Below are 20,597 nucleotides of genomic sequence, written 5' to 3' on the forward strand. Positions count from 1 at the left end.
AAGGAAGAGGCAAGACTTATCTCCAAGAGGGTCTCAGACACTTGGCATCCGCAGGAAGGTTAGGAATGGGGGGAGAAATGCTATTCAGTTCACGTTTAAAGGTGAACCTACCTAATTTGTACTTTCTGATAGAATACGTGAACCAAGAGAAATACACACCCTCTGAATTTTGCAGCACATTTCTCCAGTCACGTAAAAGTGTTAAGAAATGTGCTTGCTAGACTAAAGTGTGCATATTAGTGAAAATAGCATGTAAAAGTGCATTATATAAAGGAAAAATCAATGTGTAAAAATGTGTCTATTAAGTAAAATTGCATACAATTCAAATGCTGCTGAATTTACAAGAGGACTTGTTTTTCTCAATTCTCAAACTGATAACAGAAATATGGAGAACTTAAAATTGGAAAAGTGAGAACTTGAGAGAAATCAAAACCAACAGGTCTGCGCATTCCTAGGTTAGGGTAAGTCTTTAAACTTAAATTATCACTCTCATTCTTCCCTATCATTGGCTGCAACTACTTGTCTGATGTGCAAAACTTTGTTTTTGGGGGGAGAAGACATGGAAGCAAAAGCCTTCTGAGGGAGCTAAGAGAGATCTGCTCAACAAGCATCTTGCTACCATTGGCCTGCTAATAACATGGAAGGATCAGAGACCTTTTTTTAAAATTCATGAAGCACACTTTTCATGTTGATCACCAGCCCCAGAAAGAAGCATTTGCTGGACTACAGCTCCTGTCTGTATTTGGCCATAGCAGCTTGGGCTGATGGGAGTTGGAGTCCAACAACTTCTGGAGAGACACATGTTAGCCACCCCAGCTCTAATAGAATGAGGAACTGTATGAACCAATGGGTGTTGTTACCGTACAATTGGTTCCCCCCGATGCATCTGCCAAGCTGTGTTGCATGTAGTCCAGGTCAGAACACTGTCAGTTTGTAGTCCATCTCCCCACATGTCAGATCCTTCATCGACCATGATTTCTGATTATCTGGCATGGGCTATGTGTGCAGCCCTTGCTACAGTGCACTTGCATAGCTGGATCAGAGCATAGCTGTCAAGTGTCCCTTATTTGAAGGGACAGTTCCTTATTCCAGCGCCATGTCCTGCTGCTGTCCCTTATTGATGGATGTTCCTTAAATGTCCCTTAAATGATGTCCCTTAAATTTCAAAGGAAGCAGCTCCTCTCCCTCCCTCCCTGCCGGCCAGGGAGGAGGGAGGCTCCAACTGTGTTGCTTGGCTGTGTTGCTCACCCAATAAGAAGTCTAAGAACGACTGGGGGTGGAGCTTGCATGCCTTGTGTGTGGCTAGTTAATGCAAGCTGAGGGTTTTTTTGAATGCTGGATGCCATTTTGTTGCACGTGCTGCTGCAAACTTTGCAGTGCAAAGCCAGGCCGGGGAGCCATCTTAAGTTGAGGCTGCATAGGCCTTGTGGTGCATGTGATTCAGATTCTATTCAGTTGAACCTCTGGTTACAAAGTTGGTTGGACAGTGTTCTCGAAGCTACCAGCATGAGTTTGACCAGACTGCAGGAGGACAGGAAGACTGGAGTGCCTGGAACAGGTGAGGCTGCAGGTCCCTTATTTTGGCCGCTGGTCCCTTATTTTCAAGGCTGCTGGTCCCTTATTTTCAAATCTGTAAGTTGACAGCTATGGATCAGAGTCACTGTTTGTATATGGCTTGTGGGTATTCAATATTGTTTATATTATGTGAAGTTGGGAGTTTTGCTCTTCTTTTGGATGCTGTTCAAGGTGAATCCTTGTTTCCTGGAACAGCTGTAATAGGTTGCAGTGAGTTTAATCATTTTTAAAATTGCCATCACATTTCAAGCTGTGAGCTTGTCTGATCTTACAAGCTAAGCAGGTTTGGGGCTGCCCAACACTTGGGTGGGAGACTGACAAGAAAAGCAAAAATTGTGCAGGAAGTGTGTTTAGGTATTCAGGAGCTAGATTCTGCAATCTAAATCAATACTAAACCAATAGCCTAGTGCTGCATATGAGTGAGATGTAAAATCCAAACTAAGTTGAAAGCTTCTTTTGAAGTTTTCATTAAAAAAAAGCAATACTTGATACTCTGATCTCTTCCCCCATGCTTTTTAAAATGTATTGTTTCATTTGGATTATACTTGCCTCTTATAACTAAAATGTATGATGGGGTTAAGACCATAGAGTAAGATGTCCTGCCAGACTCAGCTAGCCCTTACCTTGGGTTATCAAGCCTTTGTTCTCCCATTCCACCATGTGAATCCTACCAGGAAGGAGGCTTGGGCTGGCTGATCCAAGCCCAGACCGTGTGGCTTAAGCAAGCCATCTTTGTGTTTCCATACAAATAATTTAGAAACATTTATCACTTTCGAACCTGAGTTTTACTGCCTCCATTTTCTTACTGTTGTACAGAAAAGCATATGAATCTGACCTTTGAAGAGTTTGTAAGTAAACCATTTTTAGCTTATCAAATGTCTGGTATCTTTCAATGCTAAGGTAAGAGAGGAACTTTAGAAGCAACTTAGAAGGGGATATTTTAAAGGTCTAGCTGCCTGTATATTTCCACACTTTACTTTACTGCATATGTCCAGACTTCAAGTCTCTGCTGGGGTTCTCTCACCAAAGAGTACTTGCCCAAAACTTGGATCTAGGCATCCAGGAATTCTCTTTTTATATACCTATTTTTCTTTTCCAACCAACAAAAGTGAACACAGTAACATTTACAGTCTGGAATATATAATTGCTTATACCAACCTACCTTTTGCTGCACAAGTTTCTATTCACCACAGAAACTTTAATAGCAGACTTATATTGACCACTAAGGATGGTCACGAGATCTTAATGAAGTTGACTAGGAATATAGCAATCAAATTATGTGGAATTTATTGCAAATAAACACAATCAAACTTTACTTAGATCTATAAATTCAATAGAGCAATGCAACAGGAACTCGAAACTCTGCAGTTAAAAAGAACTAGCTGGTTCAAATCAATACACACTACTTATTGGCCCTTGTTGTCTCATCAGATTACCAGGTCACAATGTTTCAGTGAGAAAAGGAACTATAACTGCCAGAATATTCCTGTGGCTTTTATCTTCTGTTCCATTCCTCTAGCCCCTCTTGTCTCTAAGCCTTATGCATCATCTTGTCCCTGTGGCACTTTATTTTTGGTTCCTCTTTTTTTTTTAGCTTCATGTGGCTATTTCTTTTCTTTTTTTAGATTGTGCATTTCATGGCTCTATATACACTATCCCACTCCCTTTATCCCATGTCTCTTAAACGATGCCCTCCCAAATAGCATAAAGCCCATCAAAGGTTAGCATAACCGGGCACTGGTCAAAGACCACATGCCAGCCAGGACTTTGCTACTGACGCTTATGACTGGCTCTTGCTCCTTGCTGCCTGTTCACCTGCCCTCTTCAAGTGAGGAGTGATAAGAAAAATTAATGGGGGCTTCTGCTCCCATCACCCGCCTCCTTAGGGGCTTGTGGTACAGATTATGCACAGAGGGAGAGGGAAAAGAAATGGTCAGTGGCAAAGAAGAAGGAGTACAGCTCACTGAAGACAGCTTGCTCAAGGGCCTCTGCAAACCTGAAGCATGGAGCTCAATTTAAGTTAAGTGTTGTTTGCAGCAGACTTCAACCTAGTGCCCTCTACATGTTTTAGAAAATAACTCTCATAAGTCCTGGCCAGCCTCTCCATTTCCCACATATTGCTCCAGTTTTTAGTGTTGTTTTTTTTTAACATCCCCTGCTCTTTTCCTCAAGCATCTTGTCCACCTATCCTTCCTGCCAATTGCCTTTTCTCAAGTCCAAGCTACTCATGACATGTCTTCTCAATCAATCCGGGCTTGGGGAAGTAGCTGGGGATTTGCAGCACAGTCTTAGGCGTGTTTAGTCAAACGTAACTCCTGTTGAGTTCAAGGGCGCTCACTCCCTGACAAGGCAGTTCAGGATGGCAGTCTGAACACAGGCATTTTGGGCTCAGGAGCAAGATGTGCTTTCACGATGGTTATCAGTTCTATAGTATGGGTAATTGAGGCCAAAGTCCTTCAAGAGCAGCAGGATTGTGTTTTAAGTTCTTTGCCAGGTAGGATGAACTCCTGTGATGTCTTTCCCTATATACAGGAGAGTTAACTGCCTAGTGTGCACACTCAAATATTTACCATAAGCCTTATTGGTGATCATCTTCCCCAGCTCCATGGTACATAAATCTCATAGTGTAGAAGGCTTGAAAGGCTAATTTCTCATTTATTTACATTGCAGGACACTCAGGCTTTCTGACAGAGCATAACCTGTTATTCTAATCACCCTCCTATTCAAATCCAAATGTTGTAGTCACTCCCCCCACTACACACACTTCAAGAAGAAGAAAAAGTTATCTGCATGCAGCTTTCAGCTCCTGCTGCTAATTCCATCAGGAATGGCACCCTGGGGAAGCCTTCGATTTTCAGACTGTCTCAGCCCATTCAGGCATATCATCCAGTAGTCGATCCAAGAGGCTGGTTCCAAGTAAGGGAGTGGGAGGGAATTAGAAGGTAAGGATGCTGTCATTTTGGATGTACAGTTTGTGAAATAGCTGCCTGTTTCTTCATAGATGATGGAAATCTGTTTTTTGCTTTTTCTCCGAGGGTGTAAAAGAAATAAGGGTTGGTTTTGCTCTCCCCACCCACTTTCCTCCCAATCACAGAGCATCTCTTCTCTTACTTGGTTTAGAAGCATCAGGCAAGCGTTTTCACAAGGCCAAGCAAGAGTGCCTAATTTCTTTGGCTGCATAGTATGTGTTACTAACATGTAGAAACTACGTGTTAGTAACACATACAATACTATGTTTTTCCAAGTATACTGTTTAGTTTGTGAGCTTCTAAGGGCTAGGATGTGTCCTGTACTTCGTAAAGCCCCATCTCATCAATCTAATAAATAATAGTATTATTTGCTGTTCTTTGTAAAAGTGTTCACTTCTGGGTTACCTTTGTAGCTGGGCCCACTCTGGGATAGAGTGTATATGAGTAGGACCTTATGCTGAATCAAATCATTCATCCATCTAGTTCTGTAATGATCACACTGAGTGCTAATATATATGCATGCCTGTTTTGTTGCTTTGAGCTGACTTTTTTGGGTAGGCCCCTCATCTCTTTGAAGCTTTCACTCTTGAATACAGTCACCATACTTTTAGTTGTCCTCCCACCTTGTGTTAGGCAAGTTTTTTTTTAGTGTTTTTTTTAAAAGGAGCTTGCTGGGCATATGGTAGTGACAGAGCAGTGAAGTGCATGACAGACCAGATGACTGCTAAAAAGTTAGTGCATAGGAAAAAGTGTGTGTGATCAGCTCACATATGATGTTCTCTGCTTTTTACAGCACAAACCTATGCATGTCTACTCAGAAGTAAGCACTTCTGAGTTCAGTTAGGGTTATCTCCTGCATAGGACCTGAAACTCAAATTGTACTTTGTTTCTCTCTCCCCTACCCCCCCAGGAAAGGCCATATGGTGCCTTTTCCAAATGTATGTTGAAAGCATTTAAATAGAATGCTGACAACGTGTTTTCATGGAAGGAAGCCCATGTGGACACTTCACCTGTCGTAGTTGCAAGCAATTGTGATACTGACTCAAAACTGATAGTGAAAACTGTCATTTTGTTTTTGATGAATACCATTGTTTGCTGCCAGTGAATAATCTCCTTGCAAAAAAGTGGGAACCTTCAGCTTGTATAATACAGCTGCCTTTGCTGGCTCAACCGTAAAGCTTTGGCAAAAATACAGTTGAAACAGCCCAGGCAGAACTCTATATTGCTTACTTAAAATAAGATATTTATTTGAAGCAGGGGCGCTGGAGAAACAGAATCCAGACAAACAAAAGAAGATGATTTCATAAATAGCAGATTCATAGTTACTCTCAAGGTCTTAGGCCAGAAGGAAGGGTACAAAAGATTAATAATTATATTTGCGGGAACTGAGTCCATTTTCATCAAATGTGGATTTAGCAAGCTTATTCAAAGGCAGCTGACCTCTGAACTCCATTATTCCAAAGCAGAAGTTACATAAAGGAAGTAAGAAGTAGCTCATAAATGTTTCTCCCAATAGACCTTTGGATAAACCTCACCCAGCCCCCTATTTATTGGCCACAATGTTCACAGGCCTGAGGAAAACATGGTTCCTATCCTCATGTGAACAGAAGAGCCCTAATTGCTCAGGTCAGGCAGCAATGCCATTGACTGTGCAGAAGTACTTCTTTGTTGTTTGTCCTGAATCTCCCACCTTTCAGCTTAACTGGATGAGCCTTGGTTCTAATATATTATGAGAGGGTGTAAAACTCTGTCCACTTTCTTCACACCTTGCACGATTCTGCAAAACTCTGTCACGTCCTTTAGCATACCTTTAAATCCTTTGTTTACTAACGGTCTAAGGGCCTCTATAGCTCAGTTATGTGGATGTGGAGAGTGCAAGTCCAGTCCGCCAGGCATGTTTTCCTAGAAGCGAATACATTCACAAGGGGCTAGTATGTTTAATGCATAGGCTTCCTGTGGAGTTTGCCTGGCAAACTCTGACTTACAATTGACCTCTCAAATACATGGCTGTCAGATTACTGCTTGAACCCTGGCGGTCCCACTGCACAGTTCAGTTCTCTATTCAATGGACCACAGAGGACCAAACTAGATGTGAGGCTGCAGACATGGGTGTCACTCACTGCTGCGTCCATGTAACTGGTGCTTGAGAGGGAGGAAGATTGATTGATTAAATGTGGTATGGGGAGTGCAAAGCAACTTCAAGGAGAAAAGTGCAACTGGGGGAAGGGTCCCCTTCAAGCCATCTGTGCTGTGCTTTGAATTTTGCCCCATCCCCTTTACAGAGCATATACAGAACTCAGGTAGAGCACTGCTTCCATCTCATTTAGCTTCTCCTGTTATTGCCTCTTCCCATAAACACTGCATATTACTGCTACAGCCTCAAACATGAAACCAATAACTCTGCACAAGAGACCAATTTCAATACCCATTTGATGGAGAGAAATGCTGTTTAGCCGTTTTCCTGCCATGAGTGTAAGCCAGGCTGCCCTGTACACAAGAGAGGACGAGAAAGGGCACTATAATGGATTAGCTGCGAGAGGGAATAGTAGTGAAATCCTCAACTGGAAATAAAATCCTTTTTGCAGAAAGCAATGTTTTAAGCTTTTAGTTACGTGACATTTATCTAGATGTGATGCGGGCCAGCCATTCAGAATCATAGTAAAGATGACCTGCTCCAATATCCACTTTCTGCAAAATATCGTTTTCTTTTGCCTTGTCTTTCAGATCTGGAAAAGGGATTGCTGTTTGGTGTCCTGAAGGTCTCTTCAGAAAGTCCCCTCAATTTGTTTAGATGTCATTGTCACCTTTGACAGCGGTCCTTGCTCTTTGTCTTTTGACTACAAAAAGCCTTGCTAGCTTCCCTCCCCACCCCTATTCTGCTTGTATGTGTTTTTTTAAAAAGAGGCCTCCCAAGGGCAAATTGCTCAACTCTTCTTGGAGCAAATAATCCCACTTTTGAGTAGCATTGAGCAAATTCTCATGGGAAGAATGGGGGGGGGGCATGATGAGGGTGTGATCACACCCCATCACAATCACATTTTCACCTGCTCATGTGATCGGGCACAGCTGTGACTTGCTAGTAATTACTTGCCTGTAGCTCAGACAAAGCTCCCAGTTTTATAACCAGCTGTTTTATTCATGTGTCCATGTTGTGCTCCTAGCTTTTTTTTTGGGGGGGGGTGTAGTTTAGAAACTGCTGCTCAGTTTTTCAGCCAGTAGGGCTTTTCAGAGGCCCTGCATCTGATGTCCCAGCTGATTAGATGTACTGTGGGTTGGGGATCCCATAATGTTAGTCATATGGTCAAGGATTGCATTCTGCAGGGGAAAGGGATGCTGAATACAGATCGTGTCTTGGGTCCAGAAGATCCAGTCAGCAGTACTGATCAGGAGGATTCTAGAAAACTGTTGTGAAACAGTGGGTCCTACCATAATAGCCTTGCCTTTTATTTATTGGATCTTATCAATTTATAAGTGATCTGCACTGTTGAGCATATTCTGAAAATTGTATATGTTCAAAGGATACCAAAGTATGTAATAAAATAAAATAAAATATTGGTGTGTTTAGAGCCTGAATTGCTCATCTTTGGAAAGATCATCAGTGATACTTGAGTCAAGGGCTATCCACACCTGTAATCCAATCACTTGCAGTTACTTCCATATTAAAAGCTTCTACGTGTTACTTTCATGATACAGGATCTTACAAATATCAACTTAGTGTCCATTTATAAATAGACAACAGCTCTAGCCACATCCTGCCGTCCTATCCGTCATCAAGCAAGACTACGGGTCAACTATAGATTTTGTATCAGAAGGAGAATAATTGGTGTAGCTTTGTTGGCGTATAAAAATAACAAGCTGATACTGTCACGCAACCGAACCATTCTTAAATGCTGCAGTCTTTAGGACTGAATCCAATGTGGTGAGTAAGGATTCAACAGTAGGAAACTAGGACTATGCTTTGGAGGCAAGAGTTGCTTCAACATTATGATTCTGATCTTTGCCCTGCAGAGTGTGTTCATGCTTTGAGTTCTAGTAACCCCAGTCCACAGTTGCACAACACAACAACACAGAAATGTTGGGTTGGCTGTATGCGCACATGTATATGGGCAATCATGGTCACAGAGATGCAAATGTGGATCTGAGAATGCTCTGCTGGCTACAGCAGTTTGTTTGCATATTCTCTGAAGATACATATCAGGGGATAGTCGTTACCTTTGTGCCCTGGCTGTGAGTGTGAGCTTCCAGAGCATCTGGATTAGAATACTCTGCTAGAAGGGCATTAATCTGATCCAGTAAAGGTTAATTTTGAAAGCCATGAGGCAGGAGGGAAGGAAGTCAATAGGCTCTAAGAGCCAAGGCGGTATAGTGGATAAAGATGATGTGAATGTATAATATTAAATGGAAAATAAATAAAAAATTATATTAAAAAATAATAACCTGACCCAGTAAAGCTCTTCTCATGGATTGTGGGTATTGGGTGACGTGTGATAAGAACACAACTTTGGAATGCTTATAGATAGTATAAGACAGGAGTCTTTTCCCAGCTCTGCCTGGAGAAGCTGGATATTGAACCTTGGGTTGTTTACACAAAACACATGTGCTCTGCCACTGAGCTATGACTTTCCCTTGCCTTCAAGATGTAAAAAAGAAGGCAAGCCTGGCAAATCCTGGAGAACTTTTAGTGGTTCCTCTTTGCAAAATGTTCGAGAACTTCGGGCACAATATCCATAAACATGTAATGTCTGATCCTAGGTAGACAAACAAACAAGTTATTTTAATAACTGTTAAAACAATTGTTTAATAACGGAACCTGAAGAACTCAGGGCTGAAAATGTGGAGAGGGGCAATTGCCTCTGTGTCCTCACAGTTTCCAACTGAGTACAGTGGTGCCCTGCAAGACGAACGCCTCGCGAGACGAAAAACTCGCAAGACGAAAGGTTTTTTCGTTTTCGAGTTGCTTTGCAAGACAAATTTCCCTATGGGCTTGCTTCGCAAAACGAAGCTTGCCCCCGCACCCCGGACCTCTTTTGAAGCATGGGGCGGCGGGGAGAAGATCACTTCTCCCCGTTGCCAGCCCCGCAATCTCCGGGGACAGAGGGGAAGGCGCGCATGCGCCTTCCCTTCTGTCCCCGGACCCCTTTTGAACTAAGGGGTGGCAACGGGGAGAAGCGATTCTCCCCGCTGCCCCTTCCCTTGCTTTAAAACAGGTCTGGGGACAGAGGGGAAGGCCCGTGGCGCTTCCCCTCTGTCCCCGGACGGTCTCCAGAGGAACGCATTGATTGATTTTCAATGCATTCCTATGGGAAACCGTGCTTCGCAAGACGAAAAACTCGCAAGAAGAAAAAACTTGCGGAACGAATTAATTTCGTCTTGCGAGGCACCACTGTATTGGACTAGTATTGGTAGACAAATGTTGCCGAATTGAATTAAGGACAATGTAAGGTGCAGTTCTTTTGTGTGATGGTAATTTAATTGTATTTCTTTTCATATACAAATTCTTAAAAAGCCTGGTGAAGCTAAGGTTGCTATCTGATATAGGAAGGGCTGTTCTGTGGTCCTATGCCAGTGTAATGTTGCTGCATGCTGATCTGATTTTGTCACATTGCAGTGGCATAGTTCTTAGTATACCCAATCTTAAATGATTATATGCCCTCAGGCTGTTTTTCTTTGGTTAGTAGCAGCACTCAAACAGAAGATATTATCAGAGTGAGTTCACATTGCTTATAAGGGCTCTGAGCCAAGCATTTTCAACCAACTTGTAGGAGTACATCCCTTTTATTAAACAATACATTCCACAGTCCACTGGATCCCTCTGTGGTGCCATTCCTGATAGGCTCGTTTTTATGTATTTGTGTATTATATACACATATATTCAAGCACAATGTCCTGTGTTCAAGAGGTTTCTGTTATCCCTAAATCTTTTAACTGCAAGAGGAAGAAAAGGCTGCTTTATGCAGAGATGCATGTGCAGAATCTGAAGGGAGGTATGGGATTAATGGGAAGAGATTTGTTCATACAAACCTTTATGAAAAATGGAATTGAGGCTTGCAGGCAGTGTAAGTGGAATGGCAAGATTAGCTGTGGGCTTTCCTTGACAAGGGCTCATATTAAGAAGAGAGCTGCCATCTCTTGGTAAACAGAGGAGATGTGAGTGTGATATTAAAGCATCTTGGGGCTGCTTCCCTCCCCCTACCAGGGACAGCAGTGCTAGTTGATTACAGGGTAGGGGTGAAGGAGAAAGCCCCCCCCAAAAAAGGTAATATCAACTGGGTCCTTATGTCTGTCTCCTCTCATAACAATGTGGGGCAGCAGGAAAGGTCTTTACCTTAAATTCTGAATGCTTTGAGTATGGAAAGTTTTGTTGTCACCGCCACACACACTTTCAATTTTTAAAATGTAGCATTGCCAAAATAGACAGTATTAAATGTGATCTATAGGCTTTTAAAAAGTCACTCTATTGTTGTTTTGTTGTTGTAGTTGCTGTTGTTGATAGCATTAGCTATATGAGCGTAAGCGACAATGTAGCTGAGTATGACCAAAAAGGTCTTTCATTCCATGTTTAAATGTCCATTCTTTTAAAGATTTCTAGGAACACAGAAACATAGAAAGCTGCCTGTACTTAATCAGACCATTGGTCCATTCTTGCCTACACTGACAGCAGTTCTCTAGGGCAGAGGTGGGGCTATTCATTTCCAACCCTGCAGGACAGCATTGTCAGGTGGCTGGGACAACCCAATCACTTAGCAATCATTTGATGTTGTTATGAGTCCATGGTTTCAGACAGGGAGTATTTCCCAGCCCTGCCCAGAGATGCCAGGGATTGAATCTGAGTGGGACCTTTGTACCACAAAGCACTCGCTCTGCCACTGAACTGCATCTCTTCATCCAAACAACTGTGCACAAATAGTGTTGAAGTTCTTCACTTTTATTCCTAGAAGGGGCAAGGACAGAAAACCTTTTTTGTGCCTTTATAGCTGCTGAACTATCTGACATCCATTTAATTTGCAACCTAATATATGATACTCAAAATAGTCGTGAAGACCATTGCTAAAACATGTTAGTAATTTTTCCATGGGCATGTTTGCAAAGGCATGATAAAGATTGAAGCAATGTGTTCCAGAACAAGTTTTTGATAGATGGCAATATTTAAAATCCCCTCTTCCATCACTTTAATAAACATTGATCCTAGCATCTTCAACAGAAATGAATATTTTCTAGAGGTGACTACTAAATTTAAGTAAGCCTGGGAGTCCTTGACAACATGAATGGCTGCATCCCTCAGAAGTGAGACAGCAGATGTTGCATGTGTGACAGGGACACAGGCATCCCCACGGTGGCTTTTCTTTCCCCGCCCCGTAACATGGAACTACATTCCCCAGTGTGATGTTATGTGACATCATTACACTGTGAATTTTCCAGTCTCTGCCCAAGTTCATTGGCGGCTGCTGTCAGGGGTAGGAAAACTCACAGTGTAATGACTCCATACCATGTGGGGCCTGTATTTAAATTGCACAGCAGAGGAGGATAACTTGTGAGTAGTTTTCAACTACACCCCCATGGAGCATGTAAAGTCTGCTCCCACTTGTAAGACAGCTGAGATGAGGTCTTTTGCCAATCAGTTCAGTACGCACGTACAGACTGTCCTGTTTTCAGCTCTCCCCGCTGCCCTAGGGATGGAATTAAATGAGCTAATAGCTTTCTTGAGAAGTTATTCTGGACTATATCTATGTCAGACTTTAGCTTAAAGTTCCAACTTTCGGATTCATACAGGAGCTGACCTTGCAGTTCTGCTTGGAGCACTTTAATTGCCAGTTGGACCAAATTGGTTCCATATAGCCTAGTGAATCCGAGAACAGCATTGGCACAACAGCCTCTCTTAATCCTGCTCTCAGAAATGCTCTGAGAGTCTCATACCAGCAAGCTGTCTGCTCTAGAGGAAGACAATCTGAAATAAGAGAATGTATTGAGTCATTCTATCTAGTGTCCATCACTTTCCCGTGAATATTTTCAGAATAGCCGCCCCCCTCAAAAAGGTGACTGCTTGCTGTATCATAGTTAATTGTAAGATTTGTTAAAGTTCTAGCAGTAGCAAACTGGTCTAGCATTATTTTCAGACCCAAGTAATAATAAAGCCATATTTTTACCGATAAGACAAGAGCCAGCTTCAGAACAGTGAGGGAGAGGAATATTTATTTAAAATATTTACAGTCTCATTTGTGCATATAAAAAACAGCCACACTTAAACTATTCCATTAATCCTGACATTGAACACACACACACACACACACACACACACACACATCACAATGTATCCTTACAATTACTTTAGATCTTGAGTTATGAATATGACATAGCCTGTAACTTGAATTATGCCTTTAGCTTTATTGAACATTTGGAGCAGTAAATTGTTACCCCATACCTCTATACCAGAGCTGGTCTTCACTGACAGAAGCCCACATATTTCCATAGAATCACAGAATTGTAGAGTTGGAAGAGACCACAAAAGCCATCTGGCTCAACCCTCTGCAATACAGAAATATTTTTGCCCATTGTGGGGCTCAAATCCATGACCCTGAGATTAAGAGTCTCATGCTCTGCTATGTTCTGTGGGAGGACAGGATTGTGTGCCCAGTCGCTGATCACAACCTCCTCCAGTTTAGGTGATAACCATATACTCTTGTACATACAGTATGTATGTCCTATGCAGATATTCAGCCTCACATGCGGAAGTCAGGACTGTGGATTGGCCATTTGATCCTCCCCCCCATGCATTCATTGCAACACGTGCCTAGGGTTAGAAGTACAGGTTACCATGAGCTCTACAAAACTAGCAAATATTTACTCACATATGCATACAACATACATTGACACTGGATGTTGGAGCATAAAGCGATTTTAAATTGTGGTATAGCCTTCCTCCACTCTCCTTGTTTTCCTGCGGTAATATTTTCATCATCTTCCCAGCCAGACATTTACCTAGTCAAGAAGCTTCCCTGCTTAAAGGTCAGTTATGTTGGATGCAAATATTAAGAAATATGAAGGAAATAACAGAAATAGAAATTGCATTGGAATGTATTAGAATTTTGTTAGGCTATATGGATATATGGGGGGGGGAATTGGGTCAGAGGTGGAATTAATATATTATTTATTAGTCACAGGCATTGGGGAAAGGAAGAGGTATCAAAAGTAACAGACTGGGAAGTAACATGCTGGACTTTTGTTAAATCTGCAAACTTAACATTGGATGAAAAATGAAGAAAGAGAAGGGAAAGGAGTTAAAATTTTGAAAATAAAAAAAAATTATATAAAGCCCCTGGGGTTTCCCCAGCCACTCTGGGTGTCTTCCAACAGAATATTAAAAACACGACAAAACATTGAACATTAAAAACTTCCCTATACAGTTGTCTTTTAAAAGTAAAATAGTTGTTTATTGCTTTGACATCTGCTGGGAGGGCATTCCACAGGGCAGGCGCCACTACTGAGAAGGCCCTCTGCCTGGTTCCCTGTAACCTTACTTCTCGCAGCAAGGGAACTGCCAGAAGGCCCTCGGCGCTGGATCTCAGTGTCTGGGCTGAACGATGGAGGTGGAGACGCTCCTTCAGGTATACAGGACTGAGGCCGTTTAGGGCTTTAAAGGTCAGCACCAACACTTTGAATTGTGCTTGGAAACGTACTGGGAGCCAATGAAGAACTTTCAGGACTGGTGTTATATGGTCTCAGCGGCCACTCCCAATCACTAGTCGAGCTGCCGCATTCTGGATTAATTGCAGTTTCCAAGTCACCTTCAAAGGTAGCCCCACGTAGAGTGCATTGCAGTAGTCCAAGAAGGAGATAACTAGAGCATGCACCACTCTGGTAAGACAGTCTGCTGCATGCCTGGCTTGAGGTATCTGTGTTTATTCCAAATATTTCTGTGCCTGATAACTCATTTTTGTAACCACAAACCATATCTCTATATGTATCACCAAGTCTCTATATTTTTCAGATACATTGGAACAACTGTCTTTTAGATGGTCTCTAAGGAACATTAAAGATGTAGGCTGCAATTCTATACACACTTAGCTAGGATGGGAGCAAGTCCCATTGAACTCAGTGGGGCTTTCTTCTGAATAGTCTTGCGTAGGTTCACAGCTGGCCTCTAGAAGTTAAGGGAGTAAAGCCCACGACTAGCATTAGACCGCCATTCTCAGAGGACCAATTCCATTGGATCATTTGGTTGCAGGTATTTAATCGCAGGTGCTAATTAAACACATACCAAAGAAACTCTGTAAAAATAGAAATCTCACAAGATGGGGTAGAAGTTGCAAGGAAGAAATGGAGCCCTTGAATAATATTGTAACACATTCTTTGTGAATATGTGAATATGAAACACAAGGCTTATTGGAGGACAGGAAATCTGAAGTGATGTTTCTCCCTGCACTCCCCAAAACTCTCCCCCCCCCCACTTTAGATAAAAAAAGTGTCCGCATTTTGCAAGAGATGGTAAATAATGTTTATCTGGACATACCTAGTTGTTAGCTTGACATCTATTTACTTTTTGGCTTTCTGTGAAGAAGGGAAAGAAGCACAGTATCATAGAATTGTAGAGATGAAAGGGATCCTGAGAGCCCTCTAGTCCAACCCCCTGCAATGCTTAAAAACCTGCAACGAAGGAGACTCCACCACCTTCAGAGGGAGTCCGTTCCACTGTCAAACTGCTCTTACTGTCAGAAATTTCTTCTGGATGTTAAGTCGTTATCCCCTTTCTTGGTCTGTTGTGGTCCCTTAAAAGACATTAAAATTGTGGTCTTAGCGTATGCTATATTAACTCTCTTAAACGTTAAGGTGTCAGTCTAAATTTACTGGCAAGTGAAGATGATAGAATATTTAGAACTTGCAAAAATGACTGGGAGAATAAGAGGAAACTCAAACCAGAAAGTGAGTAAAAATTGGACAATATTTAAAGAATCTCTTAAAAAGTACTGCGACAATGCAAATCTCCTGACAGATGTAGACTGAATCTTGAATTACAAGGAATTTATAAAAGCAAGATTTCTCTTGATATGTAATAGGAAACAAAACAAAACAAGGAAGTGCGTATAGACCAACAGTGTAAGTACAATGTGAATCAGGAGCCAAAATGTATGTATTGTCAAATTATATGTTGTTTGTCTATGGTTTGTTTGTGTTGTTTTACTTTTTTTGTTTATGTGTTTTATGTACCGGTAAATTGTTTTGCAATAAAGGAATGTTGAAAAAAATCTTCAAGGTGTCACATGATTCCTTTTTGTTTGTTCATACTTAAGCAAATTCCTGTAAAAGCACATCCCAAAGTCTCTTCTTCTTTTCCCCAAACCCCCACCCTTTTTACTCTGTCCCTCCTTTTCATTACGGTTTCAATGTACCCTCAGAATCCAACCCCCTTCCCATTTGCTCTCATCCATATCCATATCCATTTTCTGTTTTCAATATAACATTTTAAGGAGGGGTTATCCAAAGCCTTTGGGCAGCTATTCCCTGGAGAAATTCCAATATATTATGGAGATGCTAAAATAATATGCAGGGTGTGCAGGCTGACTGATTTGTCTCGCTACAGATAAATTGACTGACATAGAAATATGGACTTCATTCTGTGTCAAACAATAAAGTAACTCATTGGAAAAAGAAGGAACACCTGATTCTCCCCACCCCCAGCAAAGGGGACATAAAAATTGACAAGGTCTATAAATGGGTGACATTAATTTCTGAAAGGTTCGCTAAAATCTGGGAAGATGGGAAGAAAGTCCTCTGCGTATTTGCCTTGCTAGAATATTCTATTACCAGAGCAGTGATATAAGAGAGTCTGACAGTCACCATTACCTCCTAGTTTAACTTTCTGAAATGTTATCAGATCGTAGTTGCTAAAAGAAGTCATCTCAATGGCCTTTACACAAGGCACACAGTATAAAGTTTATATGCCCCATTGAAAGAAGCGGGAGTTTAAGAGAATTTGCCTACGCACTGGTTTGTTGCCATTGTCCCCATATTCTTTTGTGATACCCCCGATATTCTAAGATAGCATTTCAGTTTGAAATAGGTTAAAAAGAACATACACAGTCTATTGAGAAGGCTACATAATGCAATAATTACTGAAAATGCAACCATTCTATACTGGAGTATAAGTTGTAATGATCCATTTTGTTACAATAAATGAGTGTGAGCCAGCCATGAGATCTTGCAAAAATCATAAATTCAATAACTTATATTTGGGCAAAAGGCAACAAACTGTTTGTTGAACGTAGTAAGAGGATGCCTGTTCTGTTCAATAAACATCAGTTTGTTGTTTTCTCTTGACCAAACATAAATTATTAATTTTATGATTTTTGCAACATTTCATGTCTTGCTACCACTCAGTGATCATTGCTATGCTTCTGCTTATCTCCTGTTCCCCTTTTTGTAGCTCGAGACTTTCAAGGAGATAAACATATTAGCAACTAATTTGATATGATGCTTTCCCTAACTGATGGCTGGAGATAACCCCCCCCCCCGTAAGATAATAATTGGATTTGGTGTTATCAGATAGCCTCTTATCTTTGATTGTTGATTTCCCTGGACTACTTTAGTAGGTGAATGCTTGTCCATTATGAAAACAAATGTACATCTTCCTGCCCACACACATGAAATTAAGAAGAGGCTTGCTGGGTCAGGCCAAAGGACCATCTTGTTCACTATCCTATTCCCAACAACGGTCAGCCGGAATGTTACAGGAGCTGGGGTATGAAGGCAGCAAGCCTCCAGAATTGATATTCAGTGATATTCTGTCAGTGAAAATGAAGGTTCCATATAGCCATCCTGGCTAATAGCATTTGAAAGACGTGTCCTTCACAAACATTTCAAGCTTGCTTTTAAAGCCATCTAAACTGTCACATTTTGTGACCGTGAATTCTGTACATTAATTATATGAGTTCCGACACTCGACTGTTCCGAGAATTTTTATGAATTCTACTAGCAGTTAGGGACCATTGGTATAAAACTTCCCAAATGATTATTTTTTTTAAAAAGTCAAGCATGGGGAATTTATGGTACGGCATATGCCCTCTTTTTCCAGGACATGTCCTCTTTTTCATGGTTAGAGTCGTCATAGTGATCCATAGTTAAAAGTAGAAGTCAGCAAATGTGTCCTCTTTTTTGCCCTTCAAAATATGGCAGTCCTAATTTGTGGCCTTCCAAATGTTGCTGGACTACAACTCCCATCATCCCTGACCACTGAAAGTTCTAGCTGGGACAAATGGGAGCAGGGATCTACTCACATATCAGTGGCCCACAGTTTCTCCATCCTTGACCAAGATGGTATCTCGGACATTATATTTGTTAGGCGCTCATTATGATTTCTGCTCATGATGCTATTAGGGTGGTCATATACAATCCCATTTTCAATACTGTTTGTACCTGCAAAAAATTTAGGGTAGTTATACTGTTTTGTGTCGAATCAGTGCATACCGCCAGGAGTCAGCAAACCTTTTCAGCAGGGGGCTGGTCCACTGTCCCTCAGACCTTGTGGTAGGCCAGACTATTTTTTTTTGGGGGGGGAATGAACAAATTCCTATGCCCCGCAAATAACCCAGAGACGCACTTTAAATAAAAGCACACATTCTACTCATGTCAAAACATGCTGATTCCCGGACAGTCCGCCGGCCGGATTTAGAAAGCGATTGGGCCGGATCTGGCCCCCGGCCTTTAGTTTGCCTACCCATGGCATACCCTGTAACTTCCTGCTAAAATGCCATACTTTTTAAAATATCATAAATATTCTGGTTTATTCCTGTTCTGGTTTATTTTTGAAACATAGTCCCTCTGAACAGCAATGGAGTGGTAGTTTCAGTGACGCATCACAGAAAAAACTACAGCAGGATAAACCCACCACTAATGCTCTTCTTATTGCATTAAGAACATGTCACACTATACCAATAATAAAACACCATAAAAGGAACCCTTACTTGGCGTACCTTTTCCCAACCTGCCCCTCATGGCTGGTGATTCTGAAAGACTGTCATGAAGCAAAATAGGAGGTGTCCCTCATAGGATGTCCCATGGTATTTGATGTACAGTATTTCCACATATCTGAGCACTGTCACCTGCTTCTAAGTCTTCTGATCAATAATAATAATAATAGTCATTATTGATTAAAATTATATACATAAAATAGCAAAACACTGCCCCCCCCAGTTTAAATGACCATAGATTGTTTAATTAGCTGAAGGCCTGGGAGAAAAGGAACATTTTTGCCTGGCGCCTAAAGATATGTAATGAAGGTACCAGGCGAGCCTCCCTGAGGAGAGCACTCCACAAGTGGGCAGCCACCACAGAAAAGCCCTCTACTCATGTTGCCACCCTCTGGACCTCTCATGAAGAAGGGCCTCAGATGATGAGCACAGGGTCTGGGTCGGTTCATATGGGGAGAGATGGCCCTTGAGATATTGCAGTCTGGAGCCATTTAAGGCTTTATAGGTTTAAACCAGCACTTAGAATTGGCAGCCAGTGCAACTGAGCCAGTGTTGGTGTTATAAGCTCAAACCATCTTACCCTGGTTAGCAACCTGGCCAGTGCAATTGTTAAAATTGGCAACAATTGTGGGGTGGGGGAGGGGAGGGGAGGAGATAGGCAGAAGGCAGATGCTGAAGTATAGTGCCAAAAATATCAGTGCTCTGTGGCCGTTAGTGTGTGGTACTGCATACATACCATACAGCCTTGAAGTGTAGATCCTTTTGGCACTGTGCTTTGGCATCTGCTTTTTGCCTATTGGCTATTTGCAATCTCAGGAAACCAAGAAACCAATCAACACCTCAGGCATGATCCAGAAGTTAAGCATTTCTAAGCCTCAGCAACATCTAGCCAATGTTTAAATCTCTCCCACTGAAATCAGTGGGATGGTTAGAAGTGCCTAACTTGCCTTGGACTGAGTCCAGTGCTAGCAGAATAATTTCCATGGCAACTGTCAGGAAGGACAATATTTGATTATTGGAACCGGATGGAGGAGGCTATCATGGCTTCTGATTCTGCTCACTGCTAATTAGGGACTCCTGGCAAGTTCCTTGACATCTCTGGGCTTCAGTTTCCTGGTCTGTAAAATGTTAAGGTACCATCGGCTGAACAGCAGAATATGCTGGATTTCCAGGCTTGCTGAAATTGGGAATGAACATATTAGTTGTGACCATGTTTGTGTGAATGTGAGGAGCTTTAAACACACACACACACACACACACACACACACACACACACACACACACTCTCCAGAAGCTTGAAGCTATTAAAAAAAACCTAGCTTACAACATTTTAGATACCTGCTCCCCAAATGAACATCATTTTCAGATTCCTAGTTTCCAGCGTCAAATGACCAGGAGCTCGGGCGCCTGTAATATCTCAAGCTCTTGTTGAGGAGATTGTTGAAATGGTTAATAAGGCATTGAGGAGCTGAATTCACAGTACAGCTTCTATTGAAACAGCAGCAGTTTGCACAGATCGCACTGAGTGTATTATCAGAGCAGGAATGAACTGTTTTCTTAAGGCATTTGAGGCATCTGCAGCACACATCTGCCATGCTCCATTTGCAATGTAATACACATTTGACTTTGGTTGCCGGTAATGACAACACTGTCGGGTATGGTGTTATTGTGCTGGAAAGTATGTGGATGTAAACTCTTCAGCCTGATTTCACTTTTCGCAACTGAGCAAGTTCCTCCCCAACTACCGGTATTTCTACGTACAAAGCAGGAGGTTCTGTAACTGGCTGTTCTGTCATTGCAGACTGCAGTCCTACGGGTATCTGCTCAGAAATACCTGACTGACTGACTGACTGACAGGTGGGTCCATTACCTTCTCCTCTATCCCTCAGTAGCGATAGTAGAGATACCCAAAATGCTCTTCCTAATTTTTGGTTCCGTGCCTAAATAATACTTACCAGTGCTTTTATTCTGGGGGGTACGCAGGGGTACTCATACCCCTAAACATTTTGTGAATCTAAGTTTGGCCTCATTGAGGGGAATATGAGTAGGAAAATGAGAGTTCCCCTAAACATTATTTTTTAAGGAAAAAAAC

At 41.8% G+C, this 20,597-nt stretch overlaps 1 long non-coding RNA gene across 1 annotated transcript; it reads left to right on the forward strand.

Moving 5' to 3' along the window:
- Positions 1-1,653: 1,653 nt before the first annotated feature.
- On the forward strand, positions 1,654-8,075 carry LOC309525564. Its single transcript, XR_014216423.1, has 3 exons — positions 1,654-2,423; positions 4,246-4,517; positions 7,269-8,075. It is a non-coding gene; the product is annotated as an uncharacterized lncRNA (long non-coding RNA).
- Positions 8,076-20,597: the final 12,522 nt, after the last annotated feature.

The sequence above is a fragment of the Podarcis vaucheri genome (assembly GCF_965113315.1).
Source record: "Podarcis vaucheri genome assembly, chromosome: 2".
Classification (NCBI taxonomy): domain Eukaryota; kingdom Metazoa; phylum Chordata; class Lepidosauria; order Squamata; family Lacertidae; genus Podarcis; species Podarcis vaucheri.